Here is a 22127-nt window from a genome sequence, read left to right on the forward strand (position 1 = left end):
GTGGTACATACATACAATGGAATACTACTTGGCCATAAAAAGAACAAAATAATGCCATTTGCAGCAACATGGATGCAACTAGAGATTATCATACTAAGTGAAGTAAGTCAGAAAGACAAATACCATATGATATCACTTATATGTGGAATCTAAAATATGATACAGGGCTTCCCTGGTGGCGCAGTGGTTGAGAGTCCGCCTACCGATGTGGGGGACGTGGGTTTGTGTCCTGTTCCGGGAGGATCCCACATACCGTGGAGCGGCTGGGCCCATGAGCCATGGCCGCTGAGCCTGTGCGTCCAGAGCCTGTGCTCCGCAATGGGAGAGGCCACAACAGTGAGAGGCCCGCATACAGCAAAAAAATAAAAATAAAAATAAATAAAAAATAAAATATGATATAAATGAACTTATCTATGAAACAGAAACAGACTCACGGACATAGTGAACAGCCTTGTGGCTGCCAAGAAAGAGATGGAGTGGGAGGTTGGGGTTAGCAGATGTAAGCTATTATATATAGGATGGATAAACAACAAGGTCCTACTGTACAGCACAGAGAACTATATTCAATATCCTGTGATAAACCATGATGAGAAGAATATTAAAAAAAAGAATGTATATATATATATATATATATATATATATATATGTATAACTGAATCACTTTGCTATACAGCAGAAATTTACACATTGTAAATCAACTATACTTCAATTAAAAAAAACAAAAAAAGTTTGTTTTCACTAAAAAATACTCAATTAGACAGTAAAACAAATATGCATAATGTAAATATAGTTTTAATAGCATTGCATACAATATACAATAAGGGAAGCATAAAAGCTTGGAGGTCAAAAGCAAAGCTCTGATTCTTTACTGCTGGGTTCAAACCCTGGTTCCTTGTGTCTTAGTTTTTTTCTTTTTGCTTTTGTATAAAATAATAAATGAAAAGAGACTAATAGTCATACCTTCTTCACAGGGGTTTGTAAGAACCAAATCTGTATAGTTTCCTAGGGCTACCATAACAAAATACACAGATTAGGCAGTTAAAGTAACAGAGTCCTGGAGGCTGGGATGTCCAAATCAAGGTGTTAGCAGGCATGGTTTCTTCTGATGCCTCTCTCCTCGGCTTGCAGATGGCTGTATCCTCACATGTTCTTTTCTTTGTGCACGTGTATATATCCGATGTCTCTGCCTGTGTCCAACATTCCTCTTCTTATAAGGACTCCAGTCAGATTGGATTAAGGCCTAGCTTAATGGACTCATTTTAACTTAATCACTTCTTTAAAGACTCTATCTTCAAATAGTCACATTCTGAGGTACTGAGGGTTAGGACTTCAACATATGAGTTTTGGAAGGACATAATTCAACCCATAACACAAATCATTGTCCATTCTATTTCAAATGATAATTTTTTACCTTGACAGTGCAAAATTATTCTCACTCAGACTGGTGAAAAATCAACATAATTAGTTTAAAGGAATGGTAAAAGAATGAAAAAAATACTGATTCTGTAAATAGAAAAAAATGTTTGTAAAATTTGTTATATTTTAATGCCAGCAATAAAATCATGTGGTCCATGACTAAGGTTGAAATGAATAAATAATGTTATGAGTATTTGTAGCAAATTTCAGTTAACCTGACTTTTATAGATAACTACAGAATTTATACATTACTGAATTTTTCAGATTTCCTACAATGTCACTATTGTTTATGATGATTATTTGGAACTTTAGATCAATAAAATGTATGCTTTCAAGAGTCCTCTACTCCAAAGTTTATCTAGTCTTTTTTTTTTTTTAATTTTATTTATTTATTTATCTTTGCTGTGTTGGGTCTTCGTTTCTGTGCGAGGGCTTTCTCTAGTTGCGGTGAGCAGGGGCCACTCTTCATCGCAGTGCGCTGGCCTCTCACTATCGCGGCCTCTCTTGTTGCGGAGCACAGGCTCCAGACGCGCAGGCCTAGTAGTTGTGGCTCACGGGCCCAGGTTCTCCGTGGCATGTGGGATCTTCCCAGACCAGGGCTCGAACCCATGTCCCCTGCATTGGCAGGCAGATTCTCAACCACTGCACCACCAGGGAAGCCCTTATCTAGTCTTATTAAATAACTTAGCTATATCCTTGAACAAAATAAGACTTCAAATATGCAGCTATTTCAAAACTGTTGTAATGTTTATGCTTTCTGAAAAAAATTCTAAAGAAAAAGTTAAGCTGAGGCTTTCCAAGTTTATATTATAGCATTTAGAATATAAAATTGATATCAATTCAGGAACCAAAATGAAGACAGACATCACATTTATAAAACAAAAACTAGAGGAAGGAATCACGTTAAATTATTTCTTCTTGTCTTTCAAGCTTGAATATGTAGTACAATATAGACAGCTGAAAGTAAAATTAGTTCTCATATTGTACCTAATGGTAAGTACTCCTATTTTTTTTTATTATTTATCCTCCCCAACAAAATTTAGACATTAAAAAAAAAAATGTCCTATCACTCAACTCTGTTTTGTGAAAGACAAAGATCCTATTTACTCTATATCTTGAAGAGTCATTGTTCATAATTTAAGTATCCTACAGATATCCAGCAACTGTGCATACGTGAAAACATTGCTTAAACTGTCACAACATTGCAACACTCCTCACAATGAGGAAGTTTATATCTGTTAAACTTTTATTTATTTAATAATAAAAGTAAAGAACCCTTTCTGACATTTTGGCATGGTTTATCTCTAACCGTGGTCATGCACAAGCTGTGTGTGTGTGTGTGAGTGTGTGTGCGCGCGCACACGCGTATGTGTTCAGGGGGAACTGACACTTTATTTCTTGAGTACCTTCTATGTTCCAGGGATTATTTTCAACATTTTGAATATGTGAAATTGTTTCAACCTCAAAAGTATCCCCTGATGTATGTTATGTTAACTCAATTCTATAGATAAAACTGTGATTCAAGCTTGCTAAACCACTTCAAGCTAATAAGTGTAGGAGCTGGGATCTAAGAATGAAGTTTAAAAATAGTGAAAATCATCATTAACAGAGTCATTACCCCATGGAGTTACTTAGTCCATTCTCCTGTCTTTGGACAAAATTGCACTTAAAACATAGATAGCAGTCTGCCCTCCACCTCTGCTGCCCCCCCTTAAAAGATTCAAGGACAAGACTCTACACCAATCCCTTGTGGTCCATTCCAGTCTCTAGTCTTAATTGCCAGAGTACCTCCTGGAAGCCTCTAATCCTTTAAGAACATTCTGATTTGTCCTGTTGATACCACGCAGGACCCATGTGGCTCCTGGGCACAAAAACCTTTCTGTATCTCCCATTTCTTGATATAGGCTTCATTCAGCCTCCAGGACCTTCCTTGAGTTCCAAGGGGAAGGTTCAAACAGTTGCTAGTTAGGGAATAGAGGGGATTCAGAGACAACGGAGGAACAGTCAAGAGAAACAATAGTGCAGCCTTAGGGCAGGGTCCTGGCTCCCCCTCAAGGGATATACACAACAATATCTTTGAGCTGTTTTGCAGATACTGAAACCCCCAGCAGGTGGGAGAAATTAATGGAACCCAGCCGGTTGGAACCAGAAGGTTGATGATGTTGACTCCCACTTACCTCACCACCAACCAACCAGAAGAATGTCCATGAGCTGATCACACTGTCTTTGAACCGTTACTGTAAAACTTCTCACTACCCCCTCCAGGTTGGGACACACAGTTCTGAGGGCATTAGCCCACTGTGGCACCCTTTGCCTGGCAAAGCAATAAAGCTATTCTTTTCTACTTCACCCAAAACTCTGTCTCTGAGATTTAATTCAGTGTCAGGGTACAAAGGCTGGATTCGGCTTCCCTGTCTCAGCTAAAGGAGAGAAAGTCTGTTTACCACCACTCAAAACTGAAAAATTTTCTTTCTACCCAACACACCCTATTCTTGTGGCTGTTCTCATTTGTTTGCTCAGCCCAGAGATTCCAGCATAGACACTGATCTGAGTCTGTTTTCATGTTTCACGCTGGATTCCCAGGGCAATCCTACCACCAAATCACAAGTTCAAGTAAACTCCTGGAGTCCATTTGGTAACTTACATGAACAGACTAATCACCAACATTAATCCATGTTTTCATTTCAAATGGGAATGGCTCTAAGTTGGGCTAGATCTCCTAGGGCTTACCCTGGCGATCTTAAGTACCTGTACGACTGCGTATTCAACAAGGAAATCAACAGGAGTAACAGGATAAATTTAAATACCTCCAAGCTTCCCAAATAGATAAACAAAAGAAATCTAATGAGTTTTACCTATATTTTTACCAGTACATTTCTATGACCATATCTATGCCATAATTATTACTCATTCTTAAGTGAATATAATAATAATAATCACATAGGTTCTTTTGTGTATCCAATGTTGTCTTTGTTTCCAGTTACAAACAGTAGATTCATAGGCACCTCTTTGCTAGATACTATCTTTATCAGGTCTCTGATGTTACTATACAATTCTATAAACCAAATAAATTCACAGGTTCTGCATTGGGTATGAGAGAAACTCCAAGGGGAAAATGAATTCACAGATAGAGGTTGACTAAACCTCTGCTTTTCAATGGCAAAGTTGTTTCATCTCATGATAATTTTTATGGACTTTTTTTTAATTGTAAAATACATATGTTAATCTTATTTGAGGAATGCTGTTAAGAATGAGGTTAATCTACTTGAAGTAAGAATGTAATTTCTGACTGACATCTTTCCTACTTAAAAAATTGTAACAGGGAAGAGCCAATTTTGACTCCATGTTGGATCTGTTTCTTTGACTTTAGTCTTTTCTTTTCGTTGCTTTTGTTATTATAACCATACATAATGGCCTGCCTCAGGGAACCCTACCCACCTGTGAATGGCTGCAAGAAAGAAGATATTAACACATCCCCTCCCGGAGGTTGGCCATTCCAGCAAATGTTTTGCAAGACCCAGGGCCCTTTTTACTTTATTTCCTCCCTGCCTCTCCCTCTCTATTCTGCCTTTTTACTTTACTTCCCTCTCTGATTCTATAAAAGAAACTGGCATCCAGACCCTGATAAGATGGTTACTTTGAGACACTAGTCTGCCATCTTCTCGGTCTGCTGGATTTCCGAATAAAGTCGTGTTCCTTGCCTCAACATCTCGTTTCCTATTTATTGGCCTGTTGTAAGGAGAGCAGAGAAACCTTGGACTTGGTAACAAAATGTAACAAAATGATTTGATGGCTATCCAGTTCCAGTTCTGACATGCAAAGAACTTAGAAGATATCACTCCCATCCTTAGAATAAAAAAAAAAAAGCTGACAAACTGAAAATCAACAGATTTCCTTGTACCTATCAGAGAACTGAGGTTACAGGACAAACTGCCACCCAAAAATCTAGAGGACAGATGAATTCAGAGAGTCACTGTTGAAACCTGCTTATCTAATGCAGAAGTCACTAGAGCTATAAACTAGTAGGCATACTTAAATGGTAATTTTGATGAATTGTTAGAGGCTGAATGTGGAGTAGTATGGAAGTAAGAAACCCTTGGGGGTTGTCGTCTTAGGGAGTCCCCCATACTTTAATGGGTTTTATCTCCAGGAATCCATTAGTTTCTCATAGAGAAGAGCCAAGAAAAATAACCTCCTGGCTCGGGCAGGAGGAGGGGAAGCATAACCCTATAAAATATGCACAGAGCATTCTCCATAACAGAAGCCTATTCTCCATAGGAAATACTTTACCAGAGCCTTATCCCATCTAGGAGAAGGGCATTTATCCAACTCCAGCCTCTTCTATTCTTCTTAGTTCATATAAGGGAGTCAAAAACAAGCTAAGGCACACTTTCGAAGCTCACATCCCTGGGACACAGACTGATTAAAAGGCAGATTTAATCATAAGATTATAGAACACTTCCCTTCCCACACCTAATCACCATGACATGGGGGTCTGGTATAATAAGAGTAGATTATAGCTGAAAGAGTTGTAAGATGTACAGACTCTTTGAGGAGGAGTACTTAGAGAAGCCCTAAGTAATGAGGGAAGACTGAAAACAAGGACTCTAGAGGAATTTTAAGCCTCTCACACCTACAACTGCAGCGAACATTGAATACCGCCCAACTTATAGCCAGATTAACATAAAACCTCACACTAAAAACCTATTTACCTCAGTTTCTGTTACCTGATACATCATGTCCAATTTTCAACCAAAATCACAAGGCATGTTAAAAGGCAAGAAAAAACACAGACATATCAAGTGACAGAACTCAGATAGGACACAGATGTTGGAATTATCAAATAAAGAATTAAAAATAACTATGATTAATATATTTAGGACACCAATAGGAAAAGTAGACAATACACAAGAACAGATGTGTTAAAGAAAAAACCACAGGCACAAAATGTCATATGTGCTAAAGCCCATGGTACGAAACTTAGATTTAACACTTGACTTAATTGCAGTTTTGACCTTCCCCAGGAATGTAATCTTAATTGGCCAGTCTAGAATTTTCTGATCAGCACCAGTGAGGTAGTCTGTCACCTGAGTCCTCTCCATTCCCCAAAGGAAGAAGAGGTAATCCGAATGATTGATCCTCACACTTCCCCCAAAAGAAATGACCTGGCCTGAAATAATCCTTTCTTTTCTCTTACTAATAGCTTCCTTGGGCCACCATCTTTCTGTCTTTGAAAGCCTTCCTTTTGTACAACTCCTTGGAGTGCCCTTCTGATTTATTAGATGGGATGCTGCCCAGTTCATGAATCATTGGTTAAAGCCAATTAGATCTTCAAATTTACTTGGTTGAATTTTGTTTTTTAACAGATGGGTAATATAATTAATATTATATTATGGGTAATATAATTAATTATAGACACCAAAGTACAGATCCTGGGAGGTCAGAGAATATTAAGCAGGATAAATAACAAAAAATCTACAACTAGGCAAATTACATTCAAACTGCAGAAAACCAAAGACAAAAGGAAAAACTTGAAAGAAGCTGGAGAAGCATGTTCTTGTAGAAGAAAAAGGGTAAGAATTATAGTAAACTTCACATCTGAAACCATGCAAATAATAGAATGGAGTGACATAATTAAAGTCATGGAAGAAAAAATGACCACCTAGAATTCTATATCAAGCAATATTACCCTTCAAAAGTAAAAGAGAAATAAAGACTTCTCAGAAAAACAAAAACAGAGAAGTAATTGTCAGCAGACCTGCTCTGTAAAGAATGTTAAAAGCAGTTCTTCAAGAAGAAGGAAAACAGTATAAATCAAAAACGTGGGTCTACATACAGAAGAGAAAAAGCACTGAAGAAGGAATGATAAATATTTTTCTTGTTAACTGACCTAAAAGATAGCTGCTTAAATTAATAACAGTAATAGCAATGCATTGGATGATTGTAACATGTGGATAAATGAAATAAATGACAGTAATGTGATAAGGGATGGGAGGAAAAAATTGGAAATACCCTGTCATAGGATACTTGCCCTACATGTGAAGCAGTATTATGTTATTTGAAGATGGCTTTAGATTAGTTTAAAATGTGTACTTCAAACTCTAGAGCAAGCATTACAACTTTAAAAAAAGTATTATAATTGATACACTAAAAGGGGAGGTGAAAGGAAATCATATAAAACAATCAATTAAAACCAGAGAAGGCAGAAAAATAGTTGAAGCCAAAAATGGAAACAAAGAACAAATGCAATGAATAGAAAACAGTTACAAACATGGTAGGTATTGAGCCAATTATATGAAAAACACCACTTTAATGAGAATTGTTCTAAATATAGCAGTTAAAAGAGAGACTGTCAGAGGGCATAGATTAAGAAGACCCAACCATATGATGCCCATAAGAAACCCACTTTAAATACAGAAACTCAGAAAGTTAGAAGTAAAAGGATGGAGAAAGGCATACCATGCTAATGCTAATGAAAAGAAAACTGGAGGAGCTGTTTTGATTTCCAAAAGAACATACTTCTGAATAAGGCAATTACCAAGGATAAGGTGGGGCATTACATAATGAATAGGGCTCAATTCTCCAAGAAGACAGAACAGTCCTAAATGTGTATGTACCTAGTAACAGAGCAAAAAAAAAAAAAAAAAAAAAAAAAAAAAAGTGAGGTAAAACTGATAGAAGTGAAAGGAGAAATAGACAAAACCATTATTACAGTTGGAGACTTCAACTTCTCTCTTTCTGTAGTTAATAGATCAAGAAGGCAGGAAATAAGTTAAAATATAGTTGAATTGAAGTGCGCTATAAATCAACATGCCCTAATTGACATTTATAGAATACTCCATCCAACGACAGCAGAAAACACATTATTCTGAAGCTCCCATGGAACATTCACCAAGATAGACCATATTTTAAGCCTCAACAAATTTAAAAGACTAGAAATCATAGAAAGTCTGATTTCAGAGCACAGTGGAATTAAACTTGAAATCAACAACAGAAAAATAGCTGGAAAAATCCCCAAATATTTTGTAATAAGACAACACACTTCTAAACAACACTTGAGTCAAAGAAGTCTCAAGTGAAATTTTAAAATATTTTCAATTAAATGAAAATAAAAATACATCTTATTAAAATCTGTAGGATACAGATGAAGCAGTGCCTAGAAGGAGCTGGGAAGCTCTCCTGATTTTGGACGGGCTTCCTCATGAGTCTGGAATTTGGTTGGTGGTGGGCTGATCTTGACTGGTTTTGGCTAAGGGCTTAGCTCTGCTCCACATGTTTCTCATCCTTTTCCTGGAACCAGTGGCTAGTCCAGGCAGTGTTTTTCATGATGATGGCAGAGATGCAAGAAATCAAGCCCATCCATGCATGTACTTCTTAAACCTTAGCTTGCACTACATCTGCTTATGTCCCATTGGCCCAAGCAAGTCAGGTGGCAGAAACCAGAATCAAGAGGTAGGGGAGTGGCAGTAGGAGGGTGAATATTTATGAATAATAATCTATTTGAATAATCTATTATAATGATTGTGCCAATTTCAAAGTGTCGTGAGTATTGAATGAGATATTAATTGAAGCAAGTTATTTCAGCTTTTAGCCTAGTAGCTAGCACATAGTAAGTGTACCATATTTGTTAGCTATGTTTATTATTGTGTTAGGCTCTGAAAATAAGATAGGCATAGTCCTTGTGCTCATAGTGCTTATTAAGAAAATAGATAATGAACATGTGATTACAAGAGGTGTCAGATGCAATATTTTGGGGCACACTCTTCAGAAATAAGATTCATCAGAGATAAGATTCATCTTGCATACAAGTCTAACAGTATTGACAATTTAAATTCATGCATAAGTAAAATTACAAATTACTCCAAGTTACAACCATTAGGGCTGAGAATAAACAAACTTAAAATATTATACACTTGAATTCCATGGGTTTACTGTATTGCATTAGCCTTTTATCCAATCTGGGTCATTTAAAAAACAATAAAAACCTGGTATGGTTTGTAATTTCCAAGTTGCTAAGTTACTGAACTCTTACTATGGACCAGGCACAGTTCTAAATACTTTGTGCTTATTTAAGACCCACAACATCCTTCAGGGATAGGAATGCTATCATTTCTGCTTTATCAATGGCAAAAAACTGAGGCACAGAAAGCTTAAGTGACTTGCCCCAAGTCACACAATTAGTAAATTGGGTTGTATGGATTTGAAACCAGGCAATCTAGCTCCAAGCACACTCTTTTTACCTTCCACCCTCTTCAGTACTTCTGCATATATCATCCTGTTTGATGCCAAACCCATTCATTCACCTAAAGAACATTAATGGAGCACTGTTTATATTCCAGGTACAGAGCCAGGAGCTGGAGGATATGAAAAAAGTGTAACACATGGTGCCTGGTTTACCATGGGGAAAGGAAAGAAACTTAAAAAGTGTTCCTCAAGCCTTTCTAGTGTTGTCTGGGGAAATTCAATCCTTCTCCCACGTCCATCTCTGACCTACAAAAGAGGAGGGTCTTTTGTGAATTCTACACCAGAGTTCTCCAGATTGTCAGGAGGATCCCACGTGCAAGAAACCTCTATTCCTAAGGATCTGTAAGTCACCTGAGAAAAAGCTCTTGATTGTTTTCTACTACTCAGGCTTAACAGTAAGAAGAAATCCCCTTTTCCTCAACAGCATTACATTCTGTTGTTATGTCACACACACACAAAAACAAAAGAGAAACAAACAAAAAAGAAACAAACAAAAAAGAACTACGTCTCTCTACTGTTCATTTTCTACAAAACCAGATGGCACAGCTTCATGCTTGACTTACTCATAATTCCAGCCTTTTTGTTCAGCCTTTGGCTAGAAAACGTTCCGAGTTTTATGCCCTCCATGCACCCAGTCACGTCTCGTCCCCAACCACTACTGCTTTTCAACTTCAAGCTTATGACCCTCAACTGTCTTCCCCTCTGAGTGACCCTCTTCCTTATCTGATGAGCTGTTTGTGCTGGGGAAAGGGTTGACTCTTGGCACTGCATGCCTCCAACAGCTTCATCTGGGAACCAGTTGCTGACCTCCAATAGTTTACTCCTTTGGGCCTCTCAATTCTCCAGCTCCTCTAATTCTCATGTAAATAGACCCTCAGATCCTGAACTTAAAGGCTTTCTCTCCAAAGCCTGAGTTACTGTGAGGCAAAATGTCTGTATATGTGTTAATCTTATACTTTTGGAATACATACTACGCTGAGGAGATGTGCCTTTCTCGCAAGAAAGAAAAGTGGGGCTCTGGTATTGCTTTAAACCAAGGGGCTTATTCACCTAAGGTAGCCTAATGTTGCGTAGTTAAAAGTTAAAGCTAACCTGGGGTCAAGTGGAAGCCAAGGAACAAGTGGAGCAAAGAGTGCTGCCTCTGAAGGGTAAGATGGGCCCTCAAATGGGAGGAGGAGCCACAAAGGGATTGGCTTTTAGAGGACTCAGGAGATGGAGAATGGGATGGAATGTGGCTGGTGATTCAGACCTGATCAGTGAGAACCAGGTGCTTGGGCAGGAGTGCGAAGGGCATTTTACAGGAACCATACCAAAACAGACCAGTCTTGGGAGCCAAAGGAACACCGGGAAAGACCAGGGATTCAAAATCTAACAAACCGAGTTTCAAACCCCAGCTCCATCACTGCTTGACCTTGTAAATGTTATTTAACCTTCAGGTTCTTATCAGTAAATTGGGAATCATTACGTCTACTCAATGGATTGTTGTGAGGATTAAAAGGAGGAATATGTGTAATAGACTTAGCTTAATGTTTCACACATAGCAAATATTCAATAAACACAAGTTCTCTCCCTTCTTTTGCTTCCTATTCCTCTCCCCCTCCACCATCCACATCCCAATTTGAGTCATTTTTATAAGCTGGGTTTGTGTCCCCATCTTACACAAATGTGATTTTAGGAAGTTCTAACAACCATTTTTAATTCTCCTTAATTAGTTTAAAACTATGGAATGTCACCTTTGTGCTTGAAATGCCACTTATCTTTCTGAGAATAGTCTGTTCCCATTCCTGACAGACTGATAAAATCTAAAGAAATATTCTATTTTTTCTTTTGACTGAAATGAAATGGTCTTTATCTAAACAAGCACGAAGAGTAAAGAAATAAATAAACTATCTTGACCCTTAAAGAAGAGAATGTCTTCACTTACCAGAAACAAAAACAGCAATCGCTCAAAACTTAGCACTGAATTCTGAGCAAAGGGGTTAAAATTCATGTAAATTATCTAACCAAATTAACACAAGCCCATAATATAAATTCCAAACTTCTGATGTCAGTTTTAAAAGATGTAAGAAAAACTGCATTCTAAGAAAATATAAGGACCCAAACGAGTACTTTAGTTTTACTGCAACTTTGTGCCTAAAGTATTGCTTGAAATACACAGAACAACATATAAGAAAGTTTTTAGTTTATATAGTGATTTCAGAGGTAGTCGTTTTTGTCATAACAGGATTTGACCTATAAGTTAAGGAAATTATTATGTGCAGAGACAGTTGTCAAATGTTTTACCCAATGACATGTTTCCTTAAATGAAATTTTCTATGGAAGACCTGTATATAGAGCAAAACGTAGCAAAAGTGGGAGTGAGAACCTGGAATCCATCCACTCCAAGAACACACATTCTCTCTCCCATTTCTGACCATGACAGATACTCTGAGCCCCCATCCACTCATATAGCCCCTATGGCTTTAGGTCTCACAGGACTCACCACTGCTCTAAAGCATCACTGGTCTATGTTTCTTTTTTCTAAATTGCATATTGCAACCAATTAGTGTGTAATTAAATACATTTAAATGATTCTCACCTATTCCATCTTTCATATGAGATAAAATAGAAGAGATCACAGCACATTTCAACAAGATAAAATATTGCTTTTAAGACACTTATTTCAGAAAGATATCATTATATATTCTTGGGTATGCTGCATCAGAATGTAAAATGGTTTTAAGCCTCAGCCAAGAAAAGTCTGACAGACCCCACACTACTTCATGAGGTTGAGAAAACCTCATGAAAATTGTAACATTTTGCTAAAATAACTTTGAAAGGACAAACTGCTAACTCTAATATACATAATGGAACTGTGTACAGAAAAAAAGTTACAACTGAACACACATACAGGCCAATCAATGAAGAATCTAGAGGCATGAATTTTGTTAGTAATAAAAAGAAGTAATTTGGTCTTCTTAGCTGTTTATTTTTATTTATGTATTTATAATTTATTCATTATAAGTACCATGCTATTTTTTGCTGTCTATCAAAAACTGTTTAGTTAAACCTAAGATTGTTGAATAACTTGGGCTGTCTTATGCCTTCTATCATAGTTGCTAAGTTCTTCATACATCAGGGATATAGATGTAAAGGTATTTCAAATACTTCAAATGTAAAAAGTGGCAATAGCAGTAACTTGGCTAATCCATGAAATTGGGTGATGCAACTTCTCTTAATAACACTGCAGATGTGTTTATCTTTCAGGCCTCAGTATCATTCCAGTATTAATTTCACAATGATGGGCATCCAAATATGATAAGCATATTTGTCTTTTTCATGTGGAACACAGGAGTCTTGTGTTGGTTGGGCTCCTAATTTCTGGGTTACCAACAGAAGGAGTCCCTTGGCTCCTTAAGCTGTAGGATTTTCTCAAAATGATTCATCTCATCTCTGACCAGTTCTCAGCATGATTCAAGATGTTATAGTCTTTAACAAGCAGCATTTTCTGGAGATTGCTTCAAGTATTTCTTCTGCTCAACAGGCTTTTGGCTGTCCACACCAAACCCATCCTGTGACACTGTGACTTGTGAGTGGTACTGATCAGTGCAGAGAAGTATTGTTAAATTGACCGGGGGATTTTTGCAGAAACTAATGCCTACGGCCATAATATGTCTCTGGTCAAAAATGTGTTAAGTGCCTGCTTAATGGGCAAGTTTTCCTTACCATTGGCCCTAAATCTGATTCGTAGATATCTAACAAAACTGGTCCAGGAGCTTGTTGAGATAAAATGCACACCATTAATGTAATAGGATTATACTGGCAATAATTATTAACATTGTCATGTTGGGTCACTGCCAGATATAGGACAACTGTGTCCCAATGTAATTTTCTTCTCTTCTTATAATTTATAATATGGAGTTCAGCTTTGGTAATCAACAAATTCATTCAACAACTATGTATTTAGTGCCTACTACGTGCAAGACACTAAACTAGGTACAGCAGTGTATCCGAACACAAGTAAGGCATCACTTTGGCTTCAAGAATATTAGAATCTGGTATTCAGAATAAAGCTTTTAAATCACCCCTAACAATAATAAAAGACAATACTTATTGTGTAACTTACTTTGTGCCAGGCAATGTTCTAAAAATTTTAACTTCAAGTTACTCAAAAGCGTAGTTATGGATCCTTTCCTCATAGAGCTTATTTTTCCATGAGAGAAGCAAAGAAGCAAATACATGAAGAACTGATAAGTTTTATGATGAAGAAAGTTCAGGATGTAATAAAGGCCATCACTGGAAGTCCTTAATATGGTCTAGAAAGATGAGGGAAGTTTCCCAGAGGAAGTAATAATAAAGTTGACACTCATTTGAATGTGAGCCAGGACAAAAATTAAACAAAATTGCCAAGAACCTGCAGCTCAAGTGTCATAAAACTATTTTGAACTCAAAAGTCACAAAAGCAGAAATGTATAAACATCAATGCTTCTATCCTCAAATTTATCCTCTAACATCAAAAGCTATCCCTAGCCTATCCCAGCCTATCCCTATCCATCGTTGAGCTTGATTTTGAATATCTTTTATTGACTTGTGATTTTGGAGAGTCAAGGACTTCTCAGAGCCACCAGAGACCTTGGTACAACAGGCACCAGAACAAAGAGCAGAAGGTTTCCTGTTAGGATGCCATGATATCCATTACAAGACTGGAGCACAGGGTAACTGCAAAGGGAAGGGCAGTTTACAACCATTCCTTGTGGAGCCCCACAGCTACCTGGGCGATCTTCTTTCCAAATCCAGAGACACGCTCTGTCATCTAGGTAGGGTACAGGAGGCCTCTAGGAAATTGGTTCAAGATTCATGTAAAACTCAGGTTTCCTTTTGGTGAGATTTTAGGTTTCCTTTAACTTTATTTTTCTTATATTCTTAGGAATGCAGTTATGCTAACCCAGGACCGATAGAGCTGAAGAACTATTTCCTGTGGTACAAAGCTAGAAAGATAACTAGATTTTACAAATAGGTATGTATTAAGAGGCATCTTTAGAGGAAGGAGAATTAATGCTGTTACAGGGAGTTCAGGGAGTTGATTGGTGAGATGATGGGAGTTTTGAAGAATCTTGAGTCTGAATTTACAATCCAAGAGCCACAGTAACTTGAGAGGAGACTCTAGGAGTTGTAGGACTGGTATTCCTTTCACGTCATTTTTTTTAAAAATACATTTATTTTTTATTTATTTTTGGCTATGTTGGGTGTTCATTGCTGCGCGCGGGCTTTCTCTAGTTGTGGCGAGTGGGGGCTACTCTTCATTGTGGAGCTTCTCATTGTGGTGGTTTCTCTGTTGTGGAGCACGGGCTCTAGAGCACAGGCTCAGTAGTTGTGGTTCATGGGCTTAGTTGCTCCACAGCATGTGGGATCTTCCCGGACAAGGGCTCGAACCCGTGTCCCCTGCATTGGCAGGCAGATTCTTAACCATTGCACCACCAGGGAAGCCCCTTATTTTTTTAATATTATGCTATTCTGAAGTCCAAATCAGTTTAAGTTCTACAGCACTATATAAAGACTGAAGATGATGATCCATGTCTGTTTCTCTAGAGTCAGCTATTTGCCCTCACTGCAGATACAACAGATACTATATATGTGTGTGTGTGTATATGTATGTATGTATACTCTATATAGAGTACCTATTGTTATGTATTGGGTTGGCCAAAAAGTTCGTTTGGGTTTTTCCACAACATCTTACAGAAAAACCTGAACAAACATTTTGGCCAACCCAATGTCTCCCTGTACCCCCTCACCTTCACACACAAATAGTGGAATAGGGATAGGTAGGAAAGGAATAAGAGGAGAGACCAATACATTTAAGTAAGGAGTGAGTGAGATAGTATGTATAGAATCTCAATATATATGTATAGATCACTTTGTCCCTATTCCCTCTATTAAAAAATATAAGGATACCTTCTTAGATCTATGTAGAAGTGAAGAAAATTATTTTTGATATTGCCCTCCAAATTAAATAAGTAAAAGATAAGAAAAGTATGTTATAGTAAAGCCCACCATAAGCAGCTTCCTTATCTTGTTCATTTGAATACTATATGAGTTAAACAGAGGCCTGCCTGCAGGAATGACTCATCTCTACTACATGAGTTTTACACTTAGCTTTGATGAGTTATTGGGAGACCTGTGCTATGAATGTTCCCATGCTGAGGCTCACTGACGACTCCTCTGATAGTAATATTTACTATTAGAAGAAATACAGGACATTATGTGCCTGTAATCTGACTTCTGTCCTCTCCATTCCACTGAACTTTCTCCTGAAAGGTTACCAGTGACCTCATTCTTGCCAAACCTCTTCCTCCATTCCTATTGTCTTGACCTCATTGTTCCACCTGCTACTGGTACCTATGCCTCCTCTTTGGAACGCCCACCTTTTGCTTTGGGAATCCAGCACTATCATGGTTGCCCTTTTAAATTTTTGACCCTCTTATTTATCTTGGCATTAAATAAATATCTGAGATGAATGAAAGGAACAATTATTTCCAGGTTTTACAGATGAGGCTACTGCAGTATAAACAAGCTCATAAGGTCAAAAGACTCAGAATGATAGGAGCCAGGATTGCAATTTAGTGCTTCTAACTATTCTTGATTTAGTGTCTTTCTTTCTTTTTCTCTTTCTTTTCTTTCTTTCTTTTTCTTTCTCTTCCTTCCTTCCTTTCCTTCCTTCTTTCCTTACTTCCCTTTCTTTCTTTCTTTTTCTTTCATTTTTTCCTTCCTTCCTTCTTTCCTCCCTTCCTTCCTTCTTTCTTTCCATAAATTTTTTTTTCTGATTTTTTGGCACATTTATCATATACCTTTTCTCTCAGAAAAAGTGAAATTTTTGTCATAAATGTGATTTGGTTTATACAGTCCTCTTTATCTGCAACAGTATCAAGATTTTCAAGTTTCTAAAGCCCATATAGTTTTTGTGGAGTTTATGATTTATAAGTTGTAAGCAAGGGGAAGAAAATGACCAAAACACCTAAGCAAAACTACTACGGGAGATGAAGACAAGATTTAGAGAACTGGAGTGGCCCGTTTAGAAGATAAACTACTTTTTCAAATCCTGAGGACATTATCTGTGCTATCACTCTAGGATATTTTAGCCAATGCCTAAAATTGCTCAATGCTTAAAGCACATACAGTCAAGAGATAAAAAGCTGTGCTTCCATCTTCTCAGTACCAGATTCAGAAGTCATAGAAAGCTATACCACTGGAGATCATGTGGTTCAAACCTGCATTTTAAGAATGAAAAAAATCTAACCCAGAGCTGTTAAATGACCTATACAAGATCACACAAGAGTTTATGTTCAGTCAGGACTAGAACTTGGATCTAAACTATGTGGCTCAGTATTCTTTCTTTTTTCCATGTTTTAGTTAAAACATCAAGCTTTCTGCTTATAAGAATACATTCATTTGAAGCCCTTCCCAAACCAAATGAATCACAACCTTTGGGAAAGTAAGGTCCAGACTTCAGGAATTTTTTCTGAAACTGACTAAGTGAGTTTAAAGTGCAGCCATGGGTGAGAATTAGCGTCTAGCCAGCCATACAATAAATTATTAGCAATTACACAAATCATTCCTTACAGAGTAAGATGCATTGCAAGATAGAATACAATCTCATTTGTGTGTAATTTTATTGGGGATAATTTCTAAGTCAAATAGATATTACCAGCAATATCCAATGCAATAAAAATGAAGGCTTTAATAGCTATTGTTTTATTGCCCTCACTAGCAGGTTTTTAACCTGTTAGTGGTAGTGCTAAACTGAGAAAAAAATATTAATCATAAAACAATTCCTAGGATTTTTGTGGCACTCTATCTTCTAGATATTTTTACCCCCAGAGTCTGCATAAATTAAGCAATCCTAGGTAACGTTTATTGAGACATAGATTTAGAAAGTAATTCAGATATCTTTGAAGAGACTGACAGACAAGAACGTTTCAAGCTTAAGTATCTATTGTGTATGTTTTGTCCTTTTTCCACACCTGATAATGACATTAACATTAAATATTTATGAAACTACATAAATCCATAAGCAATCATGCAATAATCATGCAGATGATTTAGAAATAAATTGCAAAGTTTCTCAAAGGCTGATGTGTGGTTGTGTGAGACATAAAATGTTTATTGAATGATTGTTGAATCAATGACTGAAAGTTAACCTTTTAACTGTAAAGTGTTGCTTAAGGAGTAGAAGCACCAACGTAGGCAATGTATGATCACATCCTACTAGGAGTTAGCTAAACATGAAATAGCAGTGCTTTAAATAGGGATAGCTGCATTCCTAATTCATCATCACTACGTGTGTAATTAACGCTCTGCGGGTATAAGCGACAGAAGGGGAGGCTCTTCTATTACTAGGGCACAGTTCACGGCAAGTACAAGAAGCAGCAGCGTCAGATATCAGGTTCCTAATATCACGTAGTATCTGTCTTTTTCTTACATTTTGCGATTACTGAATGATTTTTTCAGAGGATTCTGTTGATGAAATTCACAGGTGACATTTCTGATGGGACATCTGTAGAATAAAGTGTTTTACATAAGCACAACGAACCATAAAAAAGTAAGATTAACAAATGCTTTGGCAATGGAAGCTGGAAGGCTGGCACACCTGATTTTCTTCTTAATAGGATAACAACAACATAGGACATTCGTCTTAAGGAAGGAGTATAAAAACTATCTGCAAAGGGATGTGAATGCTCTTTGCAAATAATTTGAGACTAGAAAACTCCAGAAACGTGGATTTTAATGAAAATATCTGAGAGCGTCGCACATATAACAAGCACTGCACTTTCAGTGAACCAGGTGTTGCTATGGGTCAAAGCAATACAGTGTGATGGTGAAAGAGTCTGCTACCACCTGGAGTCAGGTTGCCTGGTTTGAATCCCATCTCTGTTGTTTATGAGCTGAAGGGCCTTGAACAAATTCCTTACAACTTTGCCTTAGTCTCATCTGTAAAATGGAAATAAAAATGTACTGACCTCACGGGGTAATTTAGAGAATAAGTAAGCCATTATATTTTAAACTACCTAGTGAGTTAAAAATGTTAGGTATAAATAGTAGTTGTCATTATTATTATTATTATTATTAGGCACATCCATCCACATTTAGATTTAAGAACAAATATCCACTACTTTCATGTTCCTTTCCACCTATGGTTCTGAATCTAAACAGAACCACAAACAGAAGATAGTGTCTTTGAGTGAATTCACTGATCTAATCAATCAGCCATCCACACCATTCAGTCAACATTCAAATGGTACGTAAATTTATAAATGTTTTGGAATCATTTTTGGTTTCAGAAAACTCAAATTACCAGGTCAATCAATAAGAAATAATAATTTACTATTTATTAGACTTTAAAGCTTTCTAAATTTTTACTTTCCTCTACCTCTGTATATACTGAAAGAAAAACAAGGAAATTTTCCTTTTTGAATTCTTATACTAATTCTCGATTAAGAATGGATTAGTCCAGAGGAAAATGACTTTTTAAAAAAAGTCTATGATAAAGGCTATTTAAAAAAAGGGAGGATCACTACATTCAATATATGTTCCTCCCTTCTTTATTTTTGTCTCTAACTGTATATGATATGAATAAATAAATCACTGAGAGATGGCATGGCAGTCTGTTGATTTTTGGTCAAGGAGAAAAGCAAAGCAGTCACTTTCCCATAAAGGTGATATATGGGGATATAGAGAGCCCAGAATTTTGCTTGAAAATCTGTATTTTATTTGTAGTTTATAAGACATTATTTAGCACACATTTTAAAAATTATCCTGAAGGACATAAATTCTTCATTCAAGTGGAACTTGCTAAAAAGTTCCCATATGGTTAATATTTGGCTAAATTTAGAATAAAATCAGTTTTTTTTCCAAAGTTAGCATCTGATAGAACAGAATTCATGTTCTAGGACTCATGTTTTGAATATCAAATTTAACAACTTGATCTTGAACACTTTCCTATATTTTTCAACACCTTCATTGTAAAAAAAAAAAGTAATCCAGCACCACTCCATTGTAGCAGTTCTTGCTAAGGATTAGCTAATAAAAGACTTTAAACATTTTGTGTTATATAAAAGCTAATTCACCAAAGTAGGTATTATCTGTTGTGAGTTTGAAAAGCAGTAATTTCATAATAAACAAGTGCCCGTTGCAGTCCCAAGGAGCACTGACTTGAGGAAAAAAGCAAGAGATGGAAGAATAATTGTGAGGTTTTATCCATTCTTGTCTGAAGCTAGATGCTAGTTTTTTAGGTCTGGCCCAGGGCTGGATTTGGCTATGGTCTCTAATAGGTTTATTGCTGATACCCATTTAGGCCTGTATGTGGATGCTGCCAGCCCAGGGTTTCCTAATTCCCCTAAGAAGACCCCTTTTAATGTAAAAAGATTATTTTGCCACATCTCCCCACCTGACAGAGGTTACATGTTTGTTATGTATCAATTAAACTACAGGTGCCACCAAGCCACCTTGAATTCATTATCAATTTAAAATGAATACATTTTAATAATCACAATACTCAATGTATTAGATAGATATTTAGACTATAAATATTATTTATATTTACTAACCATTTGACAAAGAAAATCCCCAAACCTCTCAGATTGGGAATTGCTGATCTAGTTGATGTCTTTAAGTCACTTCCTAGTTGGAAAATTCTCTATGACTTGATTATTTTCTTCCCAAACTGTCCTATCTTCAAATATATTTTGTGCCTTTAAGAGGAATTATGATTGTACTTCATGCTATGATACGTTTAAATGAAAGATCAATGAAAATTGTTTCCAATTATAAAAAGAAGAAGATGGCTATTTCGCAGAGGCAGTGGCAAATCTTCCCTGATGTCTCATGATGGAGTCATTCTCGAAAACTAATGGCTAGAAAACTGAGTAAACATAGAACCCATAGAGAAAAGATTTCTTCACACCATGTGAACTTAACCCGTAGAGGAATTCCTTGCTGTGGAAAATTTTGGGATAAGCACAAGGATTTTTTTCACGATGATGATATCTCATGCTTACAGGCATTAGCTACAAAGCACCAAAAAATTCCTCTTCACATATCAATACCAAAGAGTTGACTGTTGCTGCATGACCCCATTTTCCCCAATGTGTTCCCACCCCATCCTTCTTTTGAGCACAAACCACAACACTGTATTTGTTGAAATAAGACATTAATTAGGACTAAGACATTCTTCTTCCTGTCACTCTTCGTAGGTAAACGACAGGCCATTGTGCAAAATAAGGAAATGCTCCCAGTTGACCCCTCATTCTTTCCACTGAATTCTGCTTTTTCAGACACTTGAGTTATTTGTTTTCCAGATCCAATTTGTAAAACAAAAACCATTACGAGCCAGCAGTCCCTTTTCCTAATTCTAATTTACCAAATTTGTGATCCCTGTCAATGGGATAATAAATAAATAAAATAAAATAAATATAAATAAAATATAAATAAAATAAATAAATAAATAAATAAAACTAACCCATAGCCAGGATCATCTTTCTTGGTTCCATTTGTTCTTTTACAAAAGAGCGATTAAGTGACAAGTTACTTACTGCTTGTTTTCCCTCTGGATTCAGAAGTTAGACTTAGGAACCCATAATCCTACCTCTACCTTACCATGCATTCATTCATTTAGCTCATGAATACTGCCAAACTATTAAGTACCATCATCCTAACATGTGTTTACCTATCATAACAGGTATTTTTAATGAGTGCCAACTCTGTACTAGGCATTACAGAAGGCACCTTCATTATCTTCCGATGAGTTAGATGCTATTATTATCCCTATTTTACATATGAGGAAACGGAGAGAGGTTAAATAACTTGTCCAAGGATTCACATGCAGACAGTCTAAATCCAGAACCCATGATCTTAACCACTGAGGGAAAGATAAAGTGTTTGTTTCCAACATGAGAGTTCTGGTGAAGGAGAAAGAGGGAGAAAGAAAGGAAGGAAGGAAGAAAGAAGGAAAGAAAGGGAGGGAGGGAGAAAGAAAGAAAGAAAGAAAAAGAAAGAAAGAAAGGGAAAGAAAGAAAGAAAGAGAGAGAGAAAAAAGAAAAAAACAGAAAAAAAAAAGAACAGCAGAGGGCTTCCCTGGTGGTGCAGTGGTTGGGAGTCTGCCTGCTGATGCAGGGGACATGGGTTCGTGCCCCGGTCCGGGAGGATACCGCATGCCGCGGAGCGGCTGGGCCCGTGAGCCATGGCCGCTGAGCCTGCGCGTCCGGAGCCTGTGCTCCGCAACGGGAGAGGCCACAGCACACGTACTGCAAAAAAAAAAAAAAAAAAGGGAAAGAAAAAGAAAGAAAGAAGAAAGGAAGGAAGAAGAGAGAGAGAGGGAGGGAGGAAAAGGAAAGGAATAATAAGAAGAAAACAAAAAGTAGAAAGGTAAGGAGTTAACCAACATCCATTAGATTCCATTTTCTATTCAACTATGCTGTCAGTACTGCTATATAGAC

This window comes from Mesoplodon bidens, assembly GCF_964165515.1.
Source record: "Mesoplodon bidens genome assembly, chromosome: 1".
NCBI classification, from domain to species: domain Eukaryota; kingdom Metazoa; phylum Chordata; class Mammalia; order Artiodactyla; family Ziphiidae; genus Mesoplodon; species Mesoplodon bidens.